This window comes from Alosa sapidissima, chromosome 19, assembly GCF_018492685.1.
Source record: "Alosa sapidissima isolate fAloSap1 chromosome 19, fAloSap1.pri, whole genome shotgun sequence".
Taxonomy (NCBI): Eukaryota; Metazoa; Chordata; class Actinopteri; order Clupeiformes; family Clupeidae; genus Alosa; species Alosa sapidissima.
Window position 1 is genome coordinate 15,688,684 of NC_055975.1, and position 9,340 is coordinate 15,698,023.

General features: G+C 38.1%; 1 long non-coding RNA gene across 1 annotated transcript; it reads right to left on the minus strand.

Moving 5' to 3' along the window:
- Nucleotides 1–270: 270 nt before the first annotated feature.
- LOC121692710 lies at nt 271–1,913 on the minus strand. The gene is made up of 3 exons (XR_006025322.1): nt 1,731–1,913; nt 1,095–1,151; nt 271–355 (listed from the first exon to the last, which is right to left on the minus strand). It is a non-coding gene; the product is annotated as an uncharacterized LOC121692710 (long non-coding RNA).
- Between the last annotated feature and the right edge of the window lie 7,427 nt (nt 1,914–9,340).

The window sequence follows — 9,340 nt, forward strand, 5'->3', positions numbered from 1 at the left end:
TTCTGAATGTGTTTTTACCTTGGATTTTGGCACAAGGGATTTTAACTTTAATCCTGTGTATTAATGTAATTGTTTTTGTAAACAGGAGCCCTCCCTATGACTCACCTCTTTGTCCACATTCAGGTTTTGCGGACTTCTGTTCCTTCTTGTCCTTTTTGCGACTTCTTTTCCTTCCGATGCCTTTTGTCTTCCCTTGTATGCTTTTTTTTGTAACGCCTTTTCTTATGACTTTTATCGTCTGATGACAATGAAGAATTGGAGGAAGAAGAGGTAGATGAATTACTGGTGGAAGAGGACTCAGATGATGACTCAGATGAAGTGGTGTGGTCAGAAGTTGTGGTATGGCATATCTTGTCTGAAAAGAAACAATAAGAAAAGGGGATGGGAAAGTTTAATCAAGTGAATGTTAAGTGAGAAGCTTCAGTACTCACATAAATTTTGTCAGGTACAAAGGTGTATGTGTGTCCATCCTCAAGACCAACATGGTGACAACATGAAAAAAAAGTTATACTTGATATTTGATATTATCGATGGAGTCTTCAAAGGGCTCTACTCTGTAAGGGTTAATGTATAGAATGCCAGCCATTATCGATGGAGTCTTCAAAGGGCTCTACTGTGTAAGGGTTAATGTATAGAATGCCAGCCATTATCGATGGAGTCTTCAAAGGGCTCTACTGTGTAAGGGTTAATGTATAGAATGCCAGCCATTATCGAAAAAATAAGCCCCGACAGAGCGACCCGGACCCCACTTATTATACGGCTACCTACCAACATAAGAGAAGACACTTCACCTGATGGGTCTTTAAATGTATTTTTTACTGTTTTCATTGGCAAATGATGAGAAACAAACTTCACCAAACTCACTGAACTTGAATACAACATTCTTTAGAACGCAGCTGAACAACTGTCTGTAGTGAATCAGTGGCAAAAAGGCCACTATCCTTGACAGCGGTCAATTATGCTTAGCATAAAGAATTGACAGCCGAACGTGAATGGAGCGTTCTACTTACATTGTGAAGAGCCGTATAATAAAATGTTTTAATCCAAGTGGTGTTTGTTGTTAAGTGCCATATTGAGATAAAGTATTGACTTACCAGCCCCTTGTTTGCGAAGAGAGTCCATGTTGGACTATGTTGGAGACATAGAGTTTCCTGAAAGACAGAAAGCAAGGAAGAAAAATTTAAATAAATAATAGGTAGAGTATGCTATGTTTCTGTAAAGGCACATCAATACTACATTCATGGTTTGCTCTACATTTGTTCACCATGCAGTATGCTGTTTTTCACCAAAATACAGGCAGTATAATCACAATTAATGACAATAATAAACATAATAGGCTATTTGAAGATTTTGACAGACTACACATAATACAATTAGTCAGTTCTGCCCTTTGATGGCATATAGGCTTCAACAACTGTGAATGTTTACAGTGTAGGCTACATATGCTGAAAAGCATTTCTTAAATGTTTGCCTCTCGAAAACTATCTGCATCCCTCGGAGTGCTGCTCTAAAAATGTGTGTTAACGACCTGTGTGTAGCTGCTAAGCTGCTCCAAGACATCCTACAAGCTTTCACTCGCTAGCTACACCAGATGTGATAAGATAGCCATGCACATTTGACAAGTTGTTATAAACTTTAGGGGAAAAAAGATAACGCTAGCAACTACTGTTAAGATAGTAAGTTGGATGCATTAATAACAGGCTAATAAGAATGAAAGTTAAGAAACTTACCGGCGGTTTGAGTTGAGTTTAGCACTATCTGGCTGGAACTCCCTTCGTGTCCATCAACCCCATCGTCATCGTCGATTAGGGTTACAGGCGATTTCTTTTCACCATCTAGTTTCCTGATCTTCCCTGACCTTGTAAAAGGTCTACTTTTTCTTTTTGCCCTTTCGTGTCTAAGATAAATGGCAATGAAATGTAATGCTATGCTTATTTTCTTCTTTTAATTCCACATTACTTCGAGATCTTGTCACTAGCCACTTGTTAACATAACGACAAAAGAAAGATTAGCTACCCTCAGCCGGAGTTTCCTGAATTCATTGACTTCAAAATAAGAGTTTAAAATCTCTCTCTTTGGGCTTGAAACTTGCCATGTTGATTTATAATTTGTAAATTGTATAATTTATAGCATGTTATTGAAAACCAACAATGGTAAATGGAGGCTGATAACATTGTGGCAAAAATAGGATACTATCAATTGAGATCAAACGAATAACTTTAAGTTTGTCGACGTCGAGCCAAGCACAAAGGCATAGTCAGGAAATCCATCCGACACCAGACAATCTTCAGCAAATCCAAGATGTGCCTTTTCAGCTGGATGAGGTTCTTATACAGGTATGGACATAGACTACTACAGTAACAGTAGGTATATGTAGGCCAATTAGATTTTTAATGTTGCTTAAGCAGGGCCTATACCCATAACAAGGCTTAAATATCAGATAGTCTTTTGGTATAACCTTTAGATGGAGAATTAGGCACTTTTAAGTTCATCTTGAACATTCTGATCACAATAGGCCTTTCTCACAAAACGACCGATGGCCCAAAAAGTCTTCAGAGCAGGGACTGGCTCTTCCGGTTCCTGCACCTAGGCGCTACACACCAACCCGATATCGACTGACGGATGCCGGCGGTGGTAGCTTTTCTGCCGATTAAACATGTTGAATTAAACATGTTGAATCGGCACAAAAGCTATCACCGTCGGCACCTGACAGCCAACATTGGGTTGGTGTGCAGCGCCCTTAAACATTGGAAGCTCGAGTACACTGCTCTGAAGACTTTTTGGGCCATCGGTCGTTTTGTGAGAAAGGCCTATAGACAAGTAGGCTAAATTATAAATTCAGGTGTAAAAAGTTACCATTAATCATTATGTTTAATCATTCAGAGCGTACCATTTGCCAAGGTGAAGTGAAATGTAATCACATATCTAAAAAAAAAAATAGTAGGCTATTCTAAGATTTTTCCTGTGGGAAAATAACATGGGGATTTTGAATTATCGCATCTTTTAAACTCTCGCGGGGATGAAAAAGTCTGAAATGCAGACGTTTTCCTGAACACACTTTTGTCCTCTGCCTTCGAGTGGATACTGTGATCTCCGGTACGTGAAGGCGGCACACTTAGATTATTGCTACCCCAGAGCTAACTTGCGATGCAACTTGCCATAGGTAGTTATCTTCAATTAACAACCGGATCTCCTTATATGGGCAAAGATGGCCGTTTTGGTTCTTTTTTGTAGGCAAACTTCAGAGGTCTATTGAGTCTGCCTGTCTGTCTCTATCAATAATCTATCTGTACTAGATATTTCCATCTAGTTACCTGCACTCTCTTCCATATCTACCCGACTATCATCTATTCATGTACCTATGTCTATTCATCCACCCACATCTGTCTATGTCTTCACTTTCTCCCCTTTTCACTTTTTCTGTTTGTCTTACTTCTCTCTCATTCTAGCTTCCTCTTTCTCTCCTTGATGCATATTTCATGTGTCCTAATTAGGTGTCTGCTCACTGTTTATGCAATTTTTCACCATTACTATAATGTTGTGTATTATCAGGTTTGCACAAGGCCTACGATTAAGACAAGTTGACATGATAACCGATGACATTGCCGCAAGTTCAGCAACACTGTCAAGAATGGCCAAACTTTTGAGAAATGTCTGTGTTGAGGCTGTGTAACGAATGTGAAGGAAGAGAGGACAGAGGCTGGGAGGTCGAAGAGAGTTTGTGGCGATAGACGAAAGCCACTTCAGGCACAAAAGAAAAGTAAATGCAAACACAATACACATAATGTATTTTTCTTCTTTTTCTTATTCCTCATCATCTTCCTCTTTCTCCTATTTTTATTACCAAAGAGTAAAATAATGCTTAAACATAATTTGTAATATCCATGTGTGCTTTTTTTGACAGTATGGACGTGGCCGGATAACAGGTGGCTGGAAAAGAAAAAAGTGGGTGTTTGGGATGCTCGGTGTGAAGCACTCAAGACGTCGACCTATTCTACGTTTAGTGCCAAAAAGGACAAGACAAGAGCTGGTACCTCTCATCGTCCACCATATTAGAAGAGGGACTTCAGTTTTAAGTGACGAATGGCGAGCCTACCGCCAGGTACTGCCTGCACTGGGGTATGATCATTACACAGTGAACCACAGTCGAGCATTCGTCAATGCAGATACAGGTTGCCACACTCAGCACATCGAGAGGGCTTGGCGGAGTTATAAGGAGATCATCTCAAGATGCAGAGGGAATCGGACAGAGGACTTGCTAACAGATCACCTTACACTAATTGAGTGGAATGAATGGCTAGCCAAAAAACATCGCAATGGCCCACTGGGTCGCCTACTCCACGACATTGCCAAGAAATATAAATAGAAGTTGTTTTGATGTGATGTTTTCCATTATCAAATTTGTTTTGTCAACTTTCATAACTTACCGTTTTGGTGAAACTTCAAATAAACATTATGTTCATAGATGGTTTGCACTCCAGTTATTGATTATGAGATTGACATTTTTAGATAATTTACAAATTGTTTATTAACATATAAAAGACTAAGATGCAACTTCATAATAGCCATTAAAAAAAAGGTTTGATGCAATAATTTCCCATCAATTAATTATAAAATGTACATTTTTAGATAGTTTACAAATGATTTACTACCAAATAAAAGACTACGACCCAACTTTATCATAGCCATCTGAAAAACAAATTTGTAACAAATTTGTAATTGTTTTTCTAACTAACTGTTAATCAATAGAACATAATTTATAGTTCAATAGTTAATCAACCTATGTAATATCCATAGGTTGATTAACTATACACATCCGTTGTGTATATGGCTATGTAAAGGCCTATGATTAACAATAGAATCATTAACAATAACTCAATATATCATTTTTAATAATATGATATTTGCAATAATAATATAGCTTATTAATATAAAATAAATTGAAATCAAGCTATCACTAAACTGATATTTTTTAGTATGTTATATATAAATAAATTGTTTATTTTTTCATAAGCTGATAATAAAGTATTTGTAAGTTATGTATTTAGTAATCATTGATTGTTATCTACAAATGATTAAGTTATGATTATTAAGTGATTAAATATTTTATTATAGTTGCAAAATAAAGCATCCATTAACCATTTATAACGGATGGTTATTATAAAGTGCTACCTTATTTTCCTGTTATTTTAACAGTGTACTACTTTTCACTTTTTAACAACTTTCTGTTATAAATGTAACAGGCCTTGACTGGCAGCAGCAGAGCTGCCATGAACTGTTACTAAATTATTTCAAATGTATTTTAGTGTAGTTGCCTAGTGTAGTGTTCCTCTGATTTTAACAAACTCATTTTTAACCTAAATTAATAATGACTTAGCAAGTTATACACATATGAATAGTGTCCCTACCCGTGATTAAATGAACTATAGGAAAAGGCTATAACAGATCAAGGCCTAGGCTACTGGGGTGTGTTTCCCAAAACCATAGTTGCTAACTACCGGTAAGTTAATGTACAATGACAATGTAATTTCCCATTGCCAACCAACTATGGTTTTGGGAAAAGCACCCCTGGTTGTCAGTCTTACCAGAATCTCTCCCCAAAGCTGGTTACAAGCACAGAACACAATGTGAGTGAAGAGCAGTAAACCTACTTAATTACTAAATTTTCTATCATAACTGCAATGTGAAAGAACACTACCCAGTTTCTAGTTTAAAGTTTATTTTGTATCTTATTATAACGTTGGAAACACCCTCCGCTGAGCCGGGGAGTTATTTGCCTCCCCCTTGTCTATGGAGAATATCAACATGTCTTAAACCGAGTTTAAAATATAATTTGATTCAGTCGTGTAAACAAACCATAACATATTGCCTCTCGTTTTGTTTAGTTTCGTGATAATTTCATGTAATAACGTGATAAATATCTTGTTAAAACGTGGAAAAATAGATTGTTATAACAAGAAACTTTTCTCGTAATTAGGCTACGTGATATAGGCCTATAATCAAACGTCATTGGCAGACTTTGAAACAACAAATTGGGGAGATCTCTTTTCGGGTGAGGTGCCTCTCTATATTGGCAAAAAAATATTTGGGTTAAAGGACTATTGGATAAGCCAATTGTCCTAGTGTAGGACACTGCCTAATGTGGGGCACCTAGCTCCAGTGGGTGTGGCTCTTCCCCATAATGAATGTCAGTGAAACCAGTGCCGGCCCGAGCCTTTTGGGGGCCCTAAGCAGAATTTGATTTGGGGGGCCCCCTCCCACAACGCAGAGTCACCTGTGCTTGGCGATAATTGACAACTTCACACTATAATGTCATATTATAAATTAATACAGTGAGGTTATGTATTAATACAGTGACTGATTATGAACTACTGTCCCCCTGGACACAGATGCATAAGGACTCGGTAGGCTCATTCAGTAATCCATCCTTGCTGACATGCCAAAAATGTTTTGGGGCTCCGCTCTACACTTCTGGCCCCATGTCCTTGGTAAACCAATGTATTAGTTGTTATTTACACCAACCCTGTCACCTTTTAATCTTAGAGGGTACTAAAATCACAGATTTATTTGAAACATTCATATTCAAAGTGAAGCACTAAGGGTGGTTTACTGAAGTTGAATTGACAAATAACAAAATACAACAGCATTTGTATTTGTTGTAAACAAGTACATCCGTTTAATGACTTGTTTTTCAACAGATTTGCAAAACAAATCCACAAATGTGCATTAAATGATCAATCTTCAACTACAAAATAAAACCAAAATAGACAAACATTAATAATAATGACAAAAATAAAATGTCCCAAAGAATAGATACTTATTCCTACTTCGTTCCTGGCTTTCAGGTATCTGCAGCTCTGCAGTGGACGAACCTGCAATGATTAAATAAATACATAAATAAATAAAACAAAAACTATGTTAAATGTGTCATGTCATATTAACAGGCTATGTAACCATTTGCCATCAAGAAAACCTCACCGTCTGTGTCATCAGCCATGGAGGCAGACACTTGATGAGGTAGAGTTAAGTAGTGGTAGAGATGTGCTCCAAAGTACTTCAACAGTGTCTCTGAAAAAAAAAAAAAAAATATTGCATAAGTGCATATTTGATCGAGCAGATTGAGTTTATTTTGCTATCATTACTTACACTCATCAACAAGCAATTCCACATGTAACAATTCATATTCTATTGGCAAATGAGGCATAATCAAAAGTAACGCTTAACATGGTGATCTACTGCATCTACCTAAATATTAGGGTAGCACCGCTACATCACTTGCCACTATCTTAATCAAATGTAAGTTTATTTCCATCACAGAAGTCTCCCCACCCAACATGGTATATTTTCTCAAACACTACCATCTCTCTCCAAAGATCTTAGAGCAGAACGCACGTATTGTTCCATCTTTGCCTATGAAGCTGGAACGTTACCGATGCCCAGAGTCGCGCTAGTCAGTGGGTTGGGACTGGGAGCCTGGGCTTAGCCTGCTGTTGCTATCAGACTTACCACTATGTCACATATTATAGAACAGTAATAAACTATCAACACTGTCAGGTGCGAAATCAGAAACAATCCCTCTGTGGTAAATTTGCCTTCAGCTCCGTTTTCATGTATCTACTGTAGTGCTAATGTCCACTTCAGTCAGCTAGCTAACTTTAATTTACAACATAAGCCCACCTATGGCTAGGGTACATGCTTCATTGAACATCCAAAACAATCCCAATATCCTTGACATCTGAAATACACCTAGATAATATATATTAATGGGAGACATTTCTCTGTTGATGGCAGGGATTTAGCTCTGGTGATGGCTTATATTAGATCATGACAGCTAGCTAGCTACCTCAAGCACAAAACATACTGTAAATAATCATGCAAACATACCTGTATCTTGCTCGTTTTTCTCCTCCTCTGTCATTTTCTTCTTTCTGTTTTCGGCACCAGAGGGATACGTCCTTTTTTGTGACTTTTCTTAACATTACCATCTCTTCCGATTTTTGAACTTGATGCAGTGTCTGCACGAATTGTCTATGCACCCGAGGTGTCTAGTTTATGCGCGTGACTCAAAGGCTGGCAGACACAGTAGAGGTAGGCAGACATATTGATCATGAAATCAGAATTTTCTTGTTTTGAATCATTAATTGTTTCATTTATTCATTCATTGATGTCACTTGTTTATGTTATTTATTATGTAAAAAAAGAGAAAGAAACTCGATTGGGGGCCCCCTGGCAGCCGCTTAGTTCGCTTATGCCTCGGGCCGGCCCTGAGTGAAACTATGGGAAAGCCAAAGCTGTAGGGTCCTGTTATCAACATTGGATGTGGATTTGTGCTGCCCTCACACTGTAGCCTTATAGCCTATAGCCTAGGCTACTACAGAAGTCCGAAAAGCAAAAAATGCCATATGGCAATCCACCCTATGCCAATTTGTATTGTCGTTCAACCAAACAGTAGGCTATAGGCCTAGTTTTATCAATCAATGATGAATGGAGTAATTTCACACAGTTCGTTTTGTATTGACATTAAAACGCTGTATTTGAAAATAACATAGGCCTAACTAATATAGCCTAGTGTTGAAATCTGGGTGTACATTCACGGCAGCCAGGCCTAACATTTGTCCTCAGTCAAAATTCCAATCAGGTAGGCTATTGCCATCAAAGTAATATTTGGAAAACAGCATGACACAATTTGATTGCAATTAATTGCTGTATTAATTTATACCTCAATATTTCTTCTTGTTTTCGTCGTCGTCGACAGCTGGCCTCGATACAATAGGAAATTACCACTTCATTTGTTTTAAGATGGCTACAGAGGTGTGTTAATGTGCCAAGCATGGCACATAGCCTAAGGGCGTCGCATTTCTGTCAGTGGCAAAAGCGCGTTCCAGTCTGGCAAACGTAGCGGCAGCAGTAGGCTACCTGTATAAAACAAATAGCAGTAAAAAATATCCCTCTAACGGTTTTATTTTGCTGACTGACAGAGCAGCGGCTGCAAGCATCTCGCATATTTGTGCTCCGTCTCCCTTTGTTCCTATCAAAACACGAGAGCTCCTTCTTTTTTTCTCCCGGGAGAGTTCTATAGAATCAGGAGCGAACATCAGCAGCAAGGAAAAGCGGGAGGGGATACAAATTACAGTCTGAGGTGAAGAAAATGATATCCTTAGTGTATCTTCCCCAAAGCTCCAGCGAACGCGCTGACAGATGATGCCAGGATTAAACAAAAAAGATCAGGAACTTATGACTAATAGCGCAAAGCAATCATCTCTCATTATTTCAATTACACGGGTAAATGCATGCAATCATGGATCAAATTGCTCTTCTGAAGAGGGGTCTTTTCAGCCAA